We start from the raw sequence: 21,638 nt of genomic DNA on the forward strand, positions 1-21,638 counted from the left end.
ATAGAACAGACCAGTTTTGAATCTGGAGTCGCCTGCTTTTGGGAACCCATTCCCCACTTCACCTCAAACAAGGAAATGTCCTTGAAATTCTTGCTAATCTTGTTTTGGAAATTTCTAGCTAGTATTGAACTATGTACGGTATCAACTACTATCTTTAATTGGAGGCTGAGAAGCATTGGGGGGGGGGGGGAGATAGGAAATGTGATTTCCTGCTATAACAGATTCTTGAACTTACGTGATTTATAAATGCCCATACATATTTGCAGCTTCCTACAGTTCCATTGATCTGGAACCAGCCTCTGCATGCATGTCCTTCGCTGCAGCAAAGACTGATGGCATCCTAATTTGGACTGCACTACGCACCTTACTCAGAAATTGCTTCCCCTTTGAGATGTGGTTGCATAATCCAGAATCACTCTGTCAGTCAATCTTCCCTGGGTGGGCACAATCGGCATCTTTCTGCAGGCAGTTTTATCAGCTGCTCCCTGAGCAATTCTTCAGGTGGATTTATCTATGTTGTGCAGGGAATCTCGAAAATAAACATAGCAGACAGCCCGGTTGATAAATCTCTCTCCCCTTGCCTTCCCTGATGCCCGTCCACCTCCTCGCCCTGCTCCTTGCTTTCCACCTTGCCCTCACCTCTTTCCACTTCCACTTTTCCTCAGGACATGGAGCCGCTCTGGAGATGCTGAAAAGAGCGTCACCGGCTCTTAGCAACGCGCCTAGCAACAAGCTAACATCTTTTCCCTCTGGACCAATCCGGGAAGGAAGGGAACATCTGGACGCCCGCCTCTCTGCTTGCTGAAGAGAGGAGGCGATGAGCTCGCCAGTGACCGCAGGGACCCGCAGAAAGCTGGCCGACGGGAGCGGGAAGAGATCAACAGAGCCATCTCATCAGCATTCCCCTGGGGCATGTGCACCGTTGGGAAGGTAAGCAGGATTGAACAGGGCAGGGCACGGCATCCTCCCACAGGCCGCTTGGTCTTCCGCGCTTTGGAGGTGCTTTGAGCAGCAAGTAGAGGGCTGAGAGGCGCGGAAGCCGTGCGCTTCCAACGCCGGACCTCCTCCAAGGCTGAGCCCCGCGCAATGCCCTTCTGATCCGCTGCAATGGGTTTCTGAGCATACCCCAAGTTACCCCCCTCAGCCTTCGCCGAATAGTTCCGCGATGAGGGTCTCCGTGGGTACAAACCGATCGCGGCACTAGAAAGGCACGACAATGGTGTCCACCCCCCCCCCCCCCAATTACCTTTGAGAAGACAAACAGCAGAAAGGAAGCTATTCTGATTACGGGCCTTTCAACATTTCAGGGCTGTTTTCTTTGGCAGCGGAGATCTCTCTCTGTGTGTGCGTGCGTGTGTTGGGGAGGGTGTGTGTGTCTGTGTGTGTCTGTGTGTTCACGTTTCCTCCCCCCCCCCCCGTAAAAGGTATTTTATCCATCCATTTAACACCTAAGCTCCCAGAACCACCAATCTCTTTACAGGAATGGCCTCTCTCCCTCCCGTCCCCTTTTCCTGCATGGAAGATTAGCATCCTTCTGAGAAGTTCTTGACGCTGCTGTTCTTTTCATTCAGCTTGTTGCTGTCAAGTGTTCGTTTTGATGGCTTGCAGGAAATCACCTCTCTACTCCTGCTTCTGCCCTTGAGGGAGATGCAGAGAAGAGAGATACACAGAGAAAAAAAATTGGTTCAAGATTTCTTCCACACTGATATGTGTGTGTGTGTGTGTGTGTGTGTGTGTGTGTGTGTGTGTGAGAGAGAGAGAGAGAGAGAGAGAGAGAGAGAGAGAGAGAGAGAGAGAGAGAGAGAGAGAGAGAGAGATATGATATTGGGGGAATCAAGCCATGTTCTTCCTCAACCTAGCAACCTCCAGATGTATCAGACCACTTCTCTCATGATCCCTGGGTTATGATGGGGAATGGGATCCAGTATGTCTGGAGGGCACCACATTGGAGAAATATTGAATTCTAGGATAGGAATAATAACCATCTGAAAAATAACCATCATAAGGTTCTGGCATGTATGAGAAATAGCCTGCCTATAAGATCAAGCAACATATGGAACATACATGCCAACATGGAACATCGTATTGGCCCATATATATTCTCTCAATATCAGGGCAAATTTCCCTGACATTGTTTAAAGATGTCATCTTAGGACTTAGCTATGTATGAAATGCTGTAAGTTTTTATAACTTTGTAACACCGTTCTTTTCATGGTCCATGCCAATAAATGTCATTACAGTGACATAATGGTTTAAATTTAGCTCTCAAGGAGCATGTTACTAGAATATTTTCATTGCCTCTTTATAGGTCCCATACTGGCAACTAAGCTTCCTCCATGTCGCTTCATTCAAATCACACAATCGATATCCAGATAACTCTATCTTCTATCCATCTACATAGACAAGAGAAATAATTTACATACCTTAGTGAATATATTTTTTTGTGATTAAAGTCCACATCTATCATTTGGGAGGGAAGTTGAGAGTCACAGTTTAGAGGAACCTGCATTACATACAGGAGTGGGTCTTGGCTGCGGGGGAGGGAATATTTGGCAATCTCTCTCTCTCTCTTTGAACTATATCTAGGGCTTACATTATACTTGTCAACTGTTTCCCAATAAAATGGAAGGAAATTATGCCACAATTTTTCAAGGGATAGGATGAGAAGGACTCCTAAGGATTAGAAAAGGGCACCCTGCTCCACACATAGCTACCCATGGTTTAGTGCCTGTTGACTATTGTATTAAGGGAATCTTTGCCAAGTCACATCCTCAGATGTGTCACATCTACAATCCCCAGATTTCCCATCTGCCATGATGGGCTGGTTGGGGATTTTGGATATTGTAGTTCCAATACTTTATTGGGAAAAGCTGAACTAAGGGGTCTTTCTTGGCATTGAACCTGGTATGCAAACCATCACCCCATAGGACCGATTGCAACAAGCAACAATCTTGACCTGCTTCAAACAGTTGTTTTAAAGATTATGACATCCTTAACTAACCTGATGCCCTGGAGATGTATTGGGGTTCCAAATCCTAGAATTCCTGGCTAGGAACGGCATAAAATTAAACTAAACATAATGCATACCCATGTGAAATATTATATACAAGCATTCAGTTTAAAGCTTTGATGGGGTGAAATGGAAATTAAAGAACCAATACCTGAGACTGCAAGATATATAGCATGTAACAATATCCCAGCAAAATCCTGAATGCTACCATTCTATTTAAATGTTTACTGTATTTGAAATTCAAGCTGAGAATGCCTCACTCTTTTAATTGGGGCAGGGATCAAATGTGAACTTTCACAAACTGTCAGAAACTGAGAAAGATTCCATGTCTTGTGTCAGATAGTCTAATTCCCACTGCAAATGAACCATCAAAGTCAACCAAATGCTACAGAAGATAGGAAAGAAGTCTAATCCAGAAGACTGTAATATCAACTAGGCTTCCCCATCCAATTTCAAATGGTGAATTAAAAATACTATATTATATTCAAAAATGAAGATTTTGGTCTGATCCAGCTAGGAACATAACAGATCCAGCTAGGAACCATTCATTGCATGAATGAGCAGCTGCATGCAAAATTAGGTGCTGAATGGTTTTTTTCTAAGCTCATTTGCCAGCTCAATGCATTTCTTTAAAGCTGGTATCTAGTATTCCAGCAGCAAGGATAGGGAAATAACACCTGGATTCAACCCGCTCCCTTCCAAGAACCAACTGATGGAAGAATTTAGAATGTGAAATTCTGCTGCCCACATACTTATTTTGTCCATGTTCTGATTGGAATAATTAAGTTTCCTTTGAATAGTCAGCACATTCAGAAAGAGTAGGAGACTATCCAGCATGCCCTGTCACAGTTTATTGAAGAACCTTTTTAGGAGTCAGTTTGGAAGGAAATTCATGTTGACTACCAACCTTAAAGAACAAGCAACTTTGCTGTGTATTGTGATTGTACACGTAATACAGTCAAACTCTGCTGGGAGGTAATCGCATGTTGAGAGAAAATACATTATGAGTTTGGGATTGTTATTTTTTTGCATAGCATCAGCATGGCTGCATAAAGCTATTCAATCGACCCTATCAACAACTCTAGGATGGGGTAATACAATGAGAATTTGCCTATGGAGGCAAGATTCCGACCAATATTAGCTGCAGGGACAATAACAAGACAATTTGCTTTAGATACAGTAAGTGGCAGACCATTATTGCAAGCAGTGGTTATTGGGGGGGGGGGTGTTGGATTAGGAGGAACTTTGGTCTAATGCATTTGGCAAAGTGCCATTGGACCATATCATATCTTGGAGCGTTAACGAGAAGACCAGAATGTCTCCTAAAAATATAAGGGGCTTCACTGTATTAAATATGTATTAAATATGTGTTAATCACTTTGGAAGGGTTTCATAGACTTTTCCAAGTCTCCAGATGATAGATTGTGATGTCACATCCAAGGCTCTTTGCAATTTATATTAATTATGTATAGGGAACATTTTCCTGCTTACTGATCTCCTAACCTCATTTTTAAGTGGTGCTATTAAAATCAATGGGAGTTACTTCTCAATCAATACGTTTCAGGTTGAAGAGTTCACGAGCCTATTGATTTGGCAAATCTTTCCTCATTCATTCTCAGAGCTGCCCTCTTCAGGACTAGATACACAGCCATGGCTTTGTTTCCCTGTAACGTTCTTCAAGAGAATGAACTACCCTTTGTGGCTGAAGCCAAGGAACTGAATCCAAACCCCAAGCCAAAAATAAATTACTAGCCCTGAAAAAGAGTAGCTAGAATAAAAAGAGTGAGTAATTACTTCGGAACCATTCCACACAGATGGTGGCTTCTATCAAATGAAACCCACTGATCATAAGTTTATCAACAACCCACACTCCTATTTTCCATTCTCTTAGCTCTTCAGATTTTTGAAGCACCTCTTTGGCTGTAGAGATGTCATAAAACATTCTATTCATCATTAAGGAATATCCCATTCATCACACTGATTTCATTCTCTCTCTCTTTTGTGCATGACCTTAGCTCCTTGGTTTCCATGTTTGGCAAGCCAGACTTCTTATTCAGTCCATATTGTCTTTTGTGGAGAGATCTAAAAGTACCTTTTAAAAATTCAAAACTTAAACCTCTGACTGCTGGTTTCTCAGGGTTTTCTGAGCAAGCAAAAATTTAATGACTTCATGATTTGCTTGTTTCAAGTCAAGAAGCTTATTTTTTTGCATTGAACATGCAATCCAGCCCTTGACTTTAGTTCCAAAATCATAATCAGAACAGCGCCAAAACTACCCAGCAAAGGCTAGATTTTTAAAGGTGAGAAGCAGTCCATCAAGCTTTAGCTAGATGCTTGAAATTTCCACCACCTGAAGAAGCTGCGTTTTTTCTCAGTCTTGCCTGAGCAAGCTTGGGAAATCTCCCGATCTCCCTGAACTCCACTTCCTGGCTTCAGAGCTGGGCTATGTTCATATCTTTTAATGTCCTTTTAGCATAGACTGTGATATCAGTGATTGCCTTTCCTGATCATTCTCGGCCTAGATTTATAATCCACTCTCTCAACCAGCTGCCATTGATCAGATGTGTTGCATTGTAAATAGGGTGGATGTTATGAACAGGAAGGCAATGTGGAGGGGAGGAGGGGGGAGCAACTGCAGCTGTTCCACACTGGCTGAGACTGCTTACTGGCTTGGAATAATGAATCCTGGATTGACAATCCTTTCCTTTACTTCCACTCCAAAAGCCTTTTGCTTAATCTGAGACCAGAACAGATACTGCCAATGAACTGCAAAAGCCATGGCTATAGAAATAGGAATAATTTTAGAAGCATGCCAGAAATGGCGCATAGCAATCTATTGCAAAATACAAGATCCTAGAATACAGAGGTCCCCAGTCCCTGGGTCAGAGAATTTAGGAACATGGCTGCACAGCTGGAGATGAGTGGCAGGTGAGCAAGTGAAGTTTCATTTGTATTTGCAGCCACTTCCCAGTGCTAGCGTCATTGCCTCGGCTCACCTCAGATCATCAGGCATTACATTCTCATAGGAGTGAAAACCCTACTGTAAACTACTCATGTGAGGGATCTAGATGGCATGCTCCTCTTCCCCACCACAGTCCATGGAAAAATTGTCTTCTATGAAACTGGTCCTTGGTGCCAAAAAGATTGGGGACGGTTGCTAGAATAGGCAGAGAAGAAGCCTTGACTATGGAAACTTGGGTGAATTCAGATGAAAAAAAATGTACTTTTGTTATCAAGAAAGTTAGAAATATGTGTGTCTATTTTATGCCTGTGAGATGTTGGTCTATTTAGACAAGCATTATTTGCTGACCAGCATTACTTTTCAAGAGTTTCAGATGCTGGGCCATCTGTTGGGGTGATGGGGTATTTAAAAGTCAATATGGATGCATTAATTATATGGTTGCAGCTGCCTTTTCTAATTTTGCACATCACTTCCTTCTTCTCCCCCATAAATGACCCTGCTCAGAATGATGGGGAGTTTACTATCGCTTGCTGTCTGAAATTAAGATTTAGGAAGATTAAGAAAACTGCTTAGAAAATAATTCTAGTTTGGCTGTTCCCAAGAGGAAGTGAACAGCTTGTGTCCCAATCTTGACCTGGTGTTTATGATGTTGGTTGCAATTGGATGAGGTAGTAGAACTTTTGCACTAAAACCATATTTCCCGGTTTCTCATTTGTTTGTTTGTTTGTTTTATTGGATTTATATGCCACCCTTCTCCCAAAGGACTCACACATCCCGAAAGTTAAAAAGAAATTAAATACTTTGTATAAGTTTGGTTTGTAAAAACTAAATGTTTTTGTTAAAAAATTGCACTAGCTTATCTGCATTAGAGTACACATTTCCCTAAACATTTGCCCAATGTACAAAGCTTTATTTTTTAAATTGCAAAGTGCTTTGAAAAAAATACCCCAATGTACCAGTTCTGAATAACTAATTTTTCATTTCTGTATCAATCTGAAAATATGTTATTAGTTAGATACATATTCAAAAGCAAACTAATCAAATTATTCCTTCTCCTCTAATCAGTATTGACTCTCCTGCCCAGGAAAAAAAATTCAGAATGGGCATTGCTGATTGTAATCTTTAGTGTCATGGAGCACCAAAGATCAGCTGGAGCACCAACATCAGTTGAAGGTGCCATCCATCCATCCATCCATCCATCCATCTTGAGTTTCTTTGAAGGAAAGATTATTTGAACATTTGATGAGCAATAAATGTTTCAATAAGATAGGTTGGTTAGAATAAGTGGAATAAGAACAGAGGAATAAGGACCTTAAGCTTATGTCCTTGGTTTAAGCACAGGATTTGTTTAAATCAGTAGTAAATTTTGTCTTCTTTTTGAAAGGGAATTGCATTGTCCTTGAAACCGGAATCTTCCTTGTTACCATTTGCCATTTTATCCAGGTTTTTTAGAGCCTTTATGAAATTTATGAAGCTGCTTTTTCAACATTTATGTATTTCAACTATAAATTTGCCAAGAACCATTTTGAAATGGAAGGTATACAAACTGGAAAAATGAACTAGACAAGTCTAAAGTGACATGTCTTTCAAGCAAGAAAAGAAAAAAGTGTTGTGTGCCTGAATGAGTGGCCCTTGAATTTTAAACCTTCCATCTCAGAAAGGCCTACCTTGATATATGAATATGTAACTGGGTTAAAAGACTGGTCTTGTGACATCAACAAGACCAATCTTTTAACCTAAGACAAAGGGCTGCAACATTTCTGAGACAAAAAAATCCTCTTTGTAGGTTAATAAAGTTATAATTCTAGTTTAGCAACTTATCGGACTTCTTTGTTCTTGAGGGCACCCACAACAATGAATTTTCATATGGTTTGTTTTATTCCAGAAATTAAACAGAACAGACTGATACAATACACACAACACTGACTGACTGCCGAAAAAGCAAAAGCACTAAGCTCTACTATAGCCTTCCCTTCTTATAGTTAGATGGATCAGAAAACATCTCAAAATATATCACTTCTCTTGTAATGGTCAAACTTATCTCAAATACGTCAACCGAACTGACCCCAAAATAAACCACAAGGCTTAGCTTGCAATTCAATAATTTCTTTCTTTTTTTCATTAGAGTCTTTGGTTGTCATCAGCAGCCTAGCAAACTAAAAAAAAGATACAGTCAAGGATATCTGATTTATAGTTTTGCCTTGCATACATTTACTGATCTATCACTGATAAACATGATTTGTCTTCTCTTAAAGGTATCATCAATAACCTTGGATATGACCTTTTCCCATTTCCTAGTACACAAGTAAGCAGTAAGCAAGGTCTAGGATAGCAAATACTTTCAGGATATTCCACCCCCCACCCAAAAAGTTTGCTTTAAGGTGCTTGTATACTTTACTTTCTCTAACTCTCTTTTCCCTCTTTCCTCTCTTCCTCCTCCCTTGATTCATTTTAACAGGTGTTTGTTCAGCAAAACTGTGTGGGAAGCAATGCTAGCTAAGCCTTTCCGAAGACAGAAACTCATTAGAACCACTGAAAGCACAGCAAGAAGTCACTTTGTGGATTGATTTGGCACGACAAGGTACAACATATTGTTTGGGTTTAATTAAAGTGAGAAACAACAAAGCACTGGCGTTGTAAGTCTCTGAAGGAGTCTGGAGGTTCAATTTCAAGATACTGGCATCAGCAATCAGATGTTTTACTCCTTATCACAGCCTTCTCCAGCCAGATTCTCTCCAGATGTGGTGTATTGCATTTTCTGATCTCTGATCACTCATCTTTCTGGTTGGAGAATATGTAAATTGTGATTAGAAATATGCAGAGTGTCAGATAGGGGAAGATAGTTCTACATTGTGTTTCATAGAACTCATATCATGGTTAGCCTGCCCTGAACTCTGGTGCCGCTATAGATAGCCAAAGGGGTCCCTAACTTTGTGCTGCAGAAAAACTAGTATGCCTTTCATGTTCCTTTAAATCTGTTGATTCTGGACTGAATTCTTAGTCTAAGCTTAGAGAGAAGCAGCTCTCTACTTTCTTGGCTTCCTGCTTGATTCTCACAGAAGCATAGAACAGAGGACGCCAGTTATATCAGCAGGTATAACTTTCTATTAAATGCAAGGGTCCAAATTTAAGCATTCCTTGCAAATGTTTGTCCATTTTGCTATCTATTTTCAAAATATCCAACTGGTCACTTTATGAGATCCATCCAACTTGTTGTCTATCACAACCTCACTATCCTAGCCTTCTTTTGTTGGTCAGCTTTAGGGCCATACCACAATTCAAGACTAGTATATAAGCACATGGGTTGAGAAGGTTGAACAGTTCCATATAAGCCACTGGTGGCTTCATCACACCCCACAACCTCAATGTGATAATAATACACTAAATTATCCTTCATATTTTGAGTGAACTTTTGATTGCATCTGTATATATTACACACCCCAAAACCTCAATGTGATAATAATACACTAAATTATCCTTCATATTTTGAGTGAACTTTTGATTGCATCTGTATATATTACAGTGGTTTGGAACCAATCTGTACAACTCATGAAACTTATGTGGCATCTATGAAGTAGCTGAAAACATTCTCCATAATTAAATAATCCTTGTTATTCTAGAAGAATGGTATCACAGAATTTTTGGGGAGCAAAATAAATCATTTCAATCCTGCTGGACTGTACAGAAGGATAGACACTCATAACATATGAAATCTGGTTTTGTGTGTGTTGTTTAAACCAATGGAAAACTACACAAGCTACATTACTGAAAGTTGGATACATTGGTGGCAGATATATGTACAGATTACAGAGATATTAAACATTATACACCAAGGAAAAAGGCAAGGAAATGTATAATTTTACATGACTCATATACATCTGTAATGCCAGTGCAGTCTTAGTTAGTAGGCTACTACTACTAACTTTCATGTCAGAAGCAACTACCAAGGGGCTTACAGGTTGATAGAATTATCTGATGACATCGCTGTTGCTTAGTGGATGCCTCTTATTTTCCTATTGAAGTGGTACCTATTTATCTACTTGCCTTTGTATGCTTTCAAACTGCTAGGTTGGCAAGAGCTGGGACAAATTGATGGGAGTTCATTCCATCAGGTGGGTTTTCGAAGTGTTGAGCTATCAACATTTATCTAGTTAGTAGATAAATATATTTTAACTTCCCAGATGAAGGCTGAGAGAGAGAGAGAGCATTGGCCCGAAATCAGCCATTTGGTTTTTGTTTCAAGTGAGGACTACCACCTGAGTCTCTCCATTTCTACTCCAGCACCTGAACCACTACAAGACACTGATTCTTATATAGATATGTGAGGCTCTGTATGTTAGGAAATGGAAATACAAGGGACAATGACAGTTTCAATTGATTTTTTAATCCATAAAAATATGCAGCAAATTGCCCACTGAAATGAAAATAAAGTGATTTTTTTGTTTTAAAAAAATGATGATTTGTACATCACCAGATAGTTTATCTTCTCCAGAAAATCTCCAGCAGAAAATGACACAAGACAGCCAACAAAATCTTCCACACTTTGATGCTCTCATCATCCACAAGACATCCTCATCTTGTTATTTCTACCTGCTATACAGAAGGCAGAATGCTATGTAGCTCTTATGGTTCAACAGTGACGTGTAGGATTCCTCATTAAAAATGCATGTAATCCCTTACAAATAAGCATCTACATTTTTAGTGGCAGGGATTTAAAACAACGGCAGCAACAGTGAATGAAGTAGGTCTTCTGGGAAGCTGGATTAAAACAGACAAAATGAGCAAATCTAGAGAAGAGTAAATCTGATATGATATAAAGTTTTATAATAGCAATTGTAATGGGACTGTTGCAGAGAGACATTGAGGCTCATTGACAGGAGGTCCCAGACAAAATTCTAGACAGTTCTATCCCTGTCTGGAAAATCCTAGAAAACCTTTTTGCTAGCTTCAATGGATAATGTTGATCTAGATCAGGGGTGTCAAACTCATGTCGTCACGGTGGCATGTCAAACGTATCTCATTACAGCGGCATCACCTGACGTATTGGGACTCCCCCCCCTTTGCTAAACCGGGCGTGGGCATGACCATTGCATGATGCATCCAGCACGCGGGCTTTGAGTTTGACACCCCTGATCTAGATGGAGCGGCAGTCATTTTATAGATTGGGCCACTAGGACGATGCACATCCTTTTAAAGCAATAGTAAGATGTCCCATAGATATAGTCTGCCTGTTGAAGAGCTCAAAGGTTTCCACGTTCACCAACAGATGTTGGTTTAAGGAACAGATGTCACTTCACAAATTTCATATTTCCACATTAGCTTCTATATAAGGTTGAGCTGAAGGAGAATGACCAGGCTCTTTCTGTGATTGAGGATGGACTTGAACCTGGATTTTTAGTCCAACACCAAGAATTACTACACAAACTGCTTTTTTTATTTAATGTCTCTCAATGTCCTGTAAATTAAATTTACAGGAGCCCTTAAACTTACCTCTTGAATAAGAAGAGTAGTATTAGGGCATGTCATTAAAACTTTCTGAAGGGATGTTTATATATATATGTTTTATATCTGTTCTTATCTTCCCCTTGTCACAGAGATTTAACCCAAGGTAAGTGCATGAAGAATTGTGGCCTTTGGTCCCCATTTGTAAATCCACTGACCTGATTCAAACATTCTGGGCTAATATGCAGCTTAGAATGCAATTACCAGCCAGTAATTATTGGATCCAGAATCTGCACAAAACATTCACAATGACATATAATGTTTGTTCGGGTAAATCACAATGTGACCTTTTCTAAGGACAATGGCTATAGAAGTATACCATTTAGGAAACATCTGATACTTTTAAAAGTACATTTTCATGCAGTTGTTAAATTAACATTTGCCAAAGCCATATTGAATTCATTATATCTGAGTAGTGATGAAGCTGTCATGAGCCAGAAATAAACCATCCATCCCAGTGGTGGGATTCAAAATTTTTTACTACTGGTTCTGTGGCCAGGTTCTGACCAGTTCTGGAGAACTGGTAGCAGAAATTTTGAGTAGTTCAGAGAACTGATAAATACTACCTCTGACTGCCCCCCACCTCCATTTATTTTCTGCCTCCTGGGTCCCAGCTGATTGGGAGGAAATGGGGATTTTGCAGTATCCTTCCTCTGGAATGGGGTGGGAATGGAGATTTTACAGTATCCTTCCCCTGCCACTCCCACCAAGCCACGCCCACCAAGCCATGCCACCCCCCACCAAGCCATGCCACCACCCTCCACCAAGCCATGCCCACAGAACCAGTAGTAAATGTTTTTGAATCCCACCACATTACATAAATGACAAGATTTATGGTCTTGGTATTAAGTTCGCTGGTCTCCAATCAAACAAAAGAAGGATCTTAATGCACCCTTTGATGGTTCTGAGATTGCAGGCTATGGCTCATAGCCAGCCTCTATTAATGGTGGGTAGGCTTGATGTATATTCCATCTTCAATCTACACAGCTGACATGGGAAGTGCCATGTTCTTCTGGACATGAGAAATCCCTACATTTGACATCCAGTCAGGTGCAATCTAAGAAATCAAAACAATTATGTTGATACGCATGTGTGAGAGACGTACATACAAGCATGTGAATACTCAGTTTTGTGTATAGAGAAGCAATTAACCCATTTTCCCTGCGGGAGAAAAGGTGATTTTTGTCTTGATGATTTATTAATCTGACTGGGCAGCTATTGAAATAAGAGACGACATTTCATCCTTGCTTTTCCCCAGCGGAACGTTGCAAATGCAAAGAGTAACACAGTTGGATCATTGCCAACTAATTAGATAGCAAGGACACCCATGAGATTTAACCTTCACTTGGGTTATGAAGTGAAGGATTCATGCTGCCAAGAATATATAGTAATTGTATAGTCCATAAGGTCAACATGTCTACTTCTTAGGAACCAGTTTCAGCTTTGGCTCCAAATTTTCCCTTTGCATTTGCAAGAAATGTTTGGAATTGACCATTGCTTCTGGTTCATAACTTCTTTTATGTCTTTTTTTTGGTCAGATAACCAAGGGCAACATTTTAGATTGGTTGCCATATAAAGGAATTTAGCAGTTGGGAACTGATTGCAAAAAAGCAATTGAAACATTTTTCAGTTGACTAGAAATTTCTCTTCAGAAACTTTGAAAATGTTTCTATATGTAGACATTCAAAGAAAAATTACAAATTAGATTATAATGGTGGTGATCCTCCCAATGTCTCTATTCCTGGTTTTAGTAACCCTTTCCCCTGAAAATAAGACCTCCCAGATAATAAGCCCAATCAGGCTTTTGAGTGCATGTGCTAAAATAAGCCCTCCCTCAAAATAACCCCGCCCCTGAACATATTGCAACACTGCAGCAGCCATCAGGCGACCCTGCTTGCCGCCTCCTGCACCTAATAAGATCGCTCCAAAAATAAGGCCAAGTGCTTATTTCGGGTGTCAAAAGAAAATAAGATCCTGTCTTATTTTGGGGGAAACATGGTATTTATTATTATTAAATAATCCAGGAAAAAAATAGTCATGATTGCAATATGTTGATGAAAGTTTTCAAATATCCAGGCAGAGATATCTGAAGGTTGTCTGAAGTTGTCTGAAGGTTACTCCGATTAGTCCAGTTGCAATGATTCAACTTTCAGTCAACTTCAGACGGCCTTCAGTTATGATTGCCATATAGTGAATTCCTTAAAAGATGAATATATAAAGTAGCTATTTTTCCCAGTTACTTTAAGCCACCTATTTATCAGGTGAGCACTGAATCTTAAAATATTCAGTGTTACAATAATTTCAGAACCAAACACTATCTTGTCCCAAAGGTGCTTTTTTCAAGAACTTTCTGGCTTTTCTTTCAAAATGTTTCACTTCTCATCCAAGAAGCTGAAGAATCCAAGAAGGTGAAGAAGCTTCTTGGATGAGAAGTGAAACGTCTTCAATGAAAAACCAGAAAGTTCTGTTGCCTCTTGAAAAAAGCACCTTTGGGACAACCATGACTTGGATGACAGAGAATCTCCGTAGACAAACACTATCTTCTTTTTGCAAGTGTCTTTGTAATGCAGCTGATAGTGATTACTTGTAATAAAGGGAATTCATTTTTGGCCACAAAGACTTGCATTTATTTTAAAACAAGACATCATTTTCTAAGAAGCTGTCAGATTCATGTTGCAAAACTTAATTGGTCAAATAAAAAAAGGGTAAAAAATATCCAAGTAGACTAAAGCAGGAGTCTCCACCTTGGCAACTTTAAGACTTGTGGACTTCAACTCCCAGAATTCCTCAGCCAGCAAAGCTTTGGGAGTTGAAGTACACAAGTCTTAAAGTTGCCAAGGTTGGAGACCTCTGGACTAAAGGATTGCAGAATTTTCTGGAAAGCTTTATGGCTTTTGGGAAGGCAGAGGAGAGTATATTGAAACTGGGAAGAAAGAAAAGGAAAAAAAACCCAAATGAGTAGACTGCACAATTTTTACTAGCTGATCAGTTTGGTCTGAACATGGGAGAAAGCTGCTTGAATTTCCAGTGTGGCACCACTGCCATCTTGTGTTAAGTGTATAAAGTACTCCAAAAATACATATCTGTATTTTTGAAAATGAAGCTGCAACAGCTGTGCAGGCTTAGAATGACAGAGGCAGGCTTTTGAAGTATATAAAGGTTGCATTTCACATGCAAAAACATAAATAATAATGGACAATCATAGGGAGAAGCATGGGAAGTAATAGATTTGATCCCCATAGACATTAATCTTTGTACAAATGATGCCAACACAATGAAGTGCATAATGTCATTGTGGTGTCAATTTATGATTTATTATAATGTGATGGTTGGCACCCTCTTTTCCAAGATCATATTGCACAGTACAATTGACTTTTCGTTAAAGCTTAAGTGTTAGAAAACTTTAAACAACAGTGAAATCAATCTGATTATGCACCATTAGGTTTTGTTAAAAGTAGAAAATAAGTATTAAGGACAAACAGCTTAGGACCCATCACTCTGATCAACAACAAATCTGTACCATGAAAAGCAGGAACCTTTTAGAATTTCCCCAGTGCCTAAGATTCAGCAGAAATACAAATGTGCGTGGGCAGCTTATGTAGTTTTGGTGCAGTCATAAATGATTTAGAACATGTGAATTACAACTCCTGTTGCTCTGAGACTGCATAAAGAACCACAGTCACTTGGAAAACTGTACCCCACCAAGAGGAAGGGAAAGATCTACCCTCTTATACATCAACTGCTGGATTGCTTGAATAGTATCTGTGGGTTTATCTGTGTCTATTAGTATAGTAAGGGTGGCTCAGTGGCTAAGACGCTGAGCTTGTCAATCAGAATGATCGGCTGTTCAAATCCCTAGTGTCGCATAACAGGGTGAGCTCCTGTTACTTGTCCCAACTTCTGCCAACCTAGTAGTTCGAAAGCATGTAAAAATGCAAGTAGAAAAATAGGGACCACTTTGGTGGGAAGGTAACAATGTTCCAGGCGCCTTTGGCATTTAGTCATGCCAGCCACATGACCAGGGAGACATCTTTGGACAGTGCTGGCTCTTCAGCTTTGAAATGATGAACACCACTCCCTAGAGATGGGGACGACTAGCACAGATGTGTGACCTTGACCTTTACCTTTATTAGTATAGTCTTTAGATTTCCCTTTTCTGTGAAAACAAAATACAAATAATTGATTAGGGGCCACAGGTAAAGTTGAGCACCATGTTGTACTTTCCTTTTTAATGAACTTGTAATGAACTTCCTTAACCTTCTTGCTATGTATATATTGTATGCTTTTTAAAGATCTCAAGCTGTTGGGGGGATTGCCAGCTAGGCTGGAGGGAGGAGAGGGGGTCAAGCAAGGGGCTAGTTTGAAGTTGTTGGGCAGTCTCACTTGGCATATGTTGACCTTCCCCCAAATTCAGGAAGCCTTATCTAGCCGTTTCCAAGGGAAGGCAAGCAGCCAGGTGAGATTCTCGTAACATAGGTATAAACAATAAAGTTACTGCCGAAGGCTATTCACAAATGGTTTTTGCTTGCTTGCACCTAACACAATCACAATATTAGAACCAATTCCTTCTAACATTCAAATCGGTGCAAACAACATGACTTGTGATTTGAAGGAAGTAATTGTAAAATGCTACAGTGCCATGAAGTTGTTGGGCTGCTAAAATAACGCTGAATCCCTCTTGTTTGCATATTGAAGCCAAGTATTGACAAATACCTTAACAACGTCGAAAGTAGCCTACTTTAAGAGGAAATATGCAGAAGAAGAAGATTTACATCAAGATTACCCAGGGTATTTTCCAAAAGTGAGTATGTTTTGGTTAATATAACAAAGCTGAAATTAATATGGATGCATTTCCTAACTTGCAGCGCGTAGATACTTGTTAAAAGCAATAATTTTAACATGAATCTGATCTTAATTGCGAGGCAGATAAATTACATTCACAGTATATGGTACATGCCAGTTGTACTTGGGTTTATATTTGAAGAACTAATGACTGATGAAATAAAACTATCTTGAGATGGTAAGAAAGAGGAAAAGAGGCCATGAAGATCTCCTATGTAAATGAAGCTCGCAAAGTCTCCTGGTTCACAATGCCCAGCTCTACCCATAGACAGTGATAGCCAACCTTTGCAGCACCGGGCGTTGAAAAGGGAGCATGCGCATGTGCACGCTTGTCTGGGATGCGACCTGAAAGAGGAGCTGCCCAGGGGGCATGTGTGTGCTGGAAAATGTACTTCCAGTTTCTGGCAGGTGCATATGCCCCGGCCAGCTAGACGTTTGGTTACTGGTGCGCATGCTCGTGCGACGATCACTTGGCTGGCACGGATGTTCATGCCGGAAAATGGAAGACCTGTTCTTCCCGTTTCTGGCACTGCTGCATGCATGAAGGCCAGCTGATCTTCATGCACACATGTGCGCCAGAAACCAAGAAGAGGAATGGGTGACCCCACCTGTGCCAGGTGATATGGCTCCGTTGCCACTTTGGGCACACGTGCTATAGGTTCACCAGCACGGCCATAGGCTCTTTGGGCACTCTTGGGGCTTCTCTTTTCATAGTGCACCCACTCTACTATGCAATTTCCCCCTCCCCCTGGGATGAGGCTGGTGACCCAATTCATGGGAAAGGACTTGTATTCTTGGTTGTCAGAAGTTGCAAGTCTGCTGGTGGTAGTGGCTAAGTAAATAGGGACAACATCTTTCAACCCTTCCACATTACAGAAAAATATAACATAAGAAAAAAAAAACACACAAACACACAAGAAAGCTGTTATAACTCTCCTTACCAATTTTCACACAAGCTCCATAAAATATTTTCAGTGTCCAATCAACCATATTTTCTAAAATAATAACCCTTTAAAAAAAGAGGTAAAAATAGGTGCCAAACCATGCCACAGCAGCAAATTGGAGTGTTGAATTTCAGCAGTTCATTACAGAACAGATCAGATCACGGAGGCATTGGGAAGCAACAAAGGAGGAGAGAAACATTGCCCGCTCTCACAAGAGATAATGATAGATTCGGATGATGGACATTTCTGTGTGGTTATCTTGCTGTTCTTCAACATCAATGAAGACCCCAACTTAATTTTGTCCCTGGGTTAGAAGTGTGGGCTGCAAAAATTTGAATCACTAGATGGCAGAAAACGTTAAACATTGTTAAGTTTAAGCAACCTGGTCTACCCAAATATGGGATGGCTTCCACTTTTGCCTTTCAGCCCCAATCCAGGAGCCTTTGCAGGCAGTCGCTTTTGCGACAAACTATTTTTGTGTTAAATTTATATTTACCGACAAAGAAATAAAAGAAGACTAGTATAGATTTATTTCAAGCTGTCTAGCTCTCACCAGCTAGCCATACCCTTGCTGGGATTCCCTGGGTTCGAATCCCAGAAGGGTAAGGCTGGCTGTTGAGAGCTAAATAGCTTGAAATAGATCTATACTAGTCTTCCTGTATTTCTTTGTCGGTAAATATAAATTTAACCTTAAACATCTCTTTGGTGCCATCTAGTGGTCAACTATATATTTGCAGTGCAGCTCTGCTAGGCCTATTCTGTGCTACCTGTATTTTCTCCTATCCTTGACGATTGCCACTTTTTTCTTTTTGCTCAGCACCTGATATTACCTGAAGATCGGACTTGTATTTTGAAACTGTCTCTGCAGAAGCTCCAGTTTCTTGAAGATCCTGAGCTCTATCTCCGCCGCTCAGTCCTGATTAATAACTTGTTGCGGAAAATTCATCTGGAAACTGAGCGCGAACGCTATGAGTATCTTAAGGAAAGCTCATGCTGCCGGACTGCCTATTCGGAGACAAGAAAACGGCTGAAGTTTATGGTACAAGAATGTCATTCTCAGTCCCTTTATTACAAAGAACTGCATTCGTATCATATTGTGCCTTATTCTCCGGAGAATGCCATTTATGGAGTGGGCTATTCAAGTGGCCACTTGGAGCAAAATTCTCAATTGCTTATTTATAAAATGAAATGAGGGGTTATTGTTGTTTTTAAAAGACATGGATTAATTTGTTTCTGGATGCCTGGATACTAAAGGGATGCATTATTGTGCAAGCATGGGCGAGATCAATGGCTCAAGTCACTTTCAGCTATATTTCAGAATGCTTTGGTGGTAGCATTTAAGACTTGAGGCTGCTTGGTTGCACAACGATGGTGCCCATATGAAAAGAGTGCAACCTAGAATTTCTAATAAGCTGTGAGCCCTAAGGGTGAAGTGCTTGTTGGCTGTCCAGTTTTCTATATGTATATATTCAGACTAACTTTAACTGCTAAGTTATACCACCTTTCCTTAGAAATGTAGACTGATAATAAGGGGATAATACGCTGGCAAGTCTAAAGTGAAGGTTAAAGAGGGTGGATAGCTACTTCTCAAAAAATCTAAAAAGACTCATAGTCATTAAAAATATTGATTCATTTATATCACCCCTCTTTTTGAAATATTCAACAGCATTACTCATCTAGATTTAATCATATATTTGCTAGCATGTTTGGTTTCTGTTTAAGACAGTGGTGATTTTAATAAAATTCAGTGATATTGACAGCTAGAAATTAATAATTGGGATGAGCTGGGGAGCCACATTCATTTACTCTCTTAGACTTGGCCAGAATCCTCTCTCTGGATCTCTGTTATACTGATTTGGCTCTAGGAATGCAGAATACCCATCATAAAGGTGGAAACAGCATCTTAAAAAAAAAAAAAAACTACCACCCCAGTGTAATTGTAAGAAAGTTTTATGATTTAGCACTCATAGCCAGGAGCAAAATATCAATAAAACAAGTGGGACCAAAATATACATTTAAAAAAATGTTTATATGTATATGTTGACCTGGGGCATGTTTTTTTGGTATCAGATTATAGTCTTTTGGATTTCATTCCTTGGGAGATGAATATTCACATTTGTGGTCCCTCTTCCTATCCTTTCTTCATTGAGCAGCCTAATTTCATTGGTAGAAAATATTCTGGTGGCACACTTTGGTTAAACCATTAGTTGTTCAGAAATCCACCAGCAGATCTATTGAAATATCTCCATCTAAGGTCTGTTTGTCCCTGGCCTAACACAATCAGTATTAATTTTTTTTTTAGTCTATTGTTATGTGTATGTCAGGTGTTATATGATTTGGGAAGATCAGATGTCGAACTTATCAGAGACAACAAATCAGTTCATGTTGTCCCGATTAACACAGGAATGGCAAAGGAGTCTGTGAAATGTCTTCAATTAGTTTTGAAGGTACCTTATAAGGAGGAGAGATGATGGCTTGATGAAGATCACTGAAAAAATTGCAGGTGCCAATGTTCTCTTCAAAAAATGCCAAAGAGAAATACTAGGCAGGTGTGTGTGCAAAAAAAGAACCTGCTTCCAAAGCTAAGATGTTGTCTGTTATGGAAAGCTCTTTTATTGCAAGTCGTGGTCATTTCCCACCAAGAATTCTTAGGAACTACATTCAGTGTGATATTTTACTAATGGATCCCGTTCCATGGCTAAACCACAATTTTCAGAGTTTCAAGAGAAGAGTGTGTCACTGTGGAAGCCTGTTACAACCTAAGTGAGCTTTGCTCTTAGACATTGAGTTTTGCATTACAGTACTGTGACATTATTAATAGATTAATATTCTTATGGAGAATGGCCCAGCCTAGAAAGAGAAGTACCTGTCCAGTACTGAATATCTTGTTTTCCTTTCATACGCCTTTAAAATGCTATCTAAAGTGGCAGACTTTTACCCATCAGATCCTGAAAAAGGGAAATGGATAGATGGAAAACAATTCTAGATAATAGCTTCTCATTTGTCTTGTTATCACTTGATAACTTTTCATGTCAGTATACTAGTCCTTCTTAACAAACAGCATCCCTCTTCTTTCAGGGCAGGAGCTTCCAATTTGTTCACATAATCACTTTACGCCAGTGGTGGGATTCAGCCAGTTTGCACCTATACGGGAGAACCGGTTGTTAACTTTCTAAGCAGTTTGGAGAACCGGTTGTGGGAAGAGATCTGATTTTGTTTTTTTCTACTTTACAGGCCTAATCCTGTAAGGAAGGCAGGAAGGAAACATTCTGGTGTTGTTTCTAGCCTAATCTTTATTGCCCTGCTTACAGAAACTGCCTCTCCGGTTAACCCTTATTAAATTGCAACAGCTAAGGCGAAGTGCCCATCGACATGAGTGATGTTAAGTTGGCCACGCCCACATGGTCACATGACCACCGAGCCCCCCCTTACCCAGTTGGTCATTAGGGCAGAGAAATGGTTATTAGATTATTTGAATCCCACCACTGCTTCACATCCTTACTCAATGTGGACACATGCAACCCTTCTTGTAGTTCTATTCCTATAGCCAGTTCCCCGAGTATAAGCTCTTGAAACCAAGGAGTTTTACTTCCACCTAAAAATGCACAAAGTTACCCTAGTGTTATTGTAACTAAAAAGGTTGAATTGCTGGGAACTGTTGAGTCATTTCACTTAACCTTTTTTTGTATACATTTGGCAAAATTTCCAATGTTACATTCCCAGTAGCTTGTTTGTTTTGTTTGCTTGATAACATGTCGATTTGTTGATTGTAAAAAAAAAAAAAACCCAGTATTTGTTGTTATTATTTATTTATACTGAACCTTATGCTCTAAGCAGAACAGTTTGAAAATATCTGGCCATATTTGAAAATCCAAAGAATGTGATCTGTTAAAGTAGCGATAAGATCATAGAAGTGATTGATCATCCTTAAATATCTTTAGTTAAACTATGCTCCTTCTCTAGCATAGTATTTTATGTATGTGTATATATATATATATATATATATGCGCGTTGAGTCCAAGTTTGGTTGAGCCTTGGTGGGCGGTGATGCAATGAAAGGGCTTTGGGATTCCTATTATGGCTCTGCCTGTAGATCTTTGTTATTTAGAAGAGGCTGCCTCAGGCCTTAATGGGCTGTTGAGAAAGGTGGAGGGAGCTATTAAGACTGAGTCTATTCCCTGCCAAAAAACATATTGCATTTCTCTGGCTCAGGCCTTAATGGCTCATTGACAGAGGTGGAAGGAAGGAATATATATATATATATATATATATATATATATATATATATATATATATATATATATATATATATATATATATATATATATATATATATATATATATATATATATATATATATATATATATATATATATAT

The 21,638-nt window shown here is 39.7% G+C and overlaps 1 long non-coding RNA gene across 1 annotated transcript; it reads left to right on the forward strand.

Moving 5' to 3' along the window:
* Positions 1-831: 831 nt before the first annotated feature.
* LOC309384645 lies at positions 832-21,194 on the forward strand. Its single transcript, XR_014174086.1, has 4 exons — positions 832-930; positions 8,431-8,553; positions 16,170-16,275; positions 18,078-21,194. It is a non-coding gene; the product is annotated as an uncharacterized lncRNA (long non-coding RNA).
* Positions 21,195-21,638: the final 444 nt, after the last annotated feature.

Source organism: Natrix helvetica, assembly GCF_964273705.1.
Source record: "Natrix helvetica genome assembly, chromosome: 1".
NCBI lineage: Eukaryota > Metazoa > Chordata > Lepidosauria > Squamata > Natricidae > Natrix > Natrix helvetica.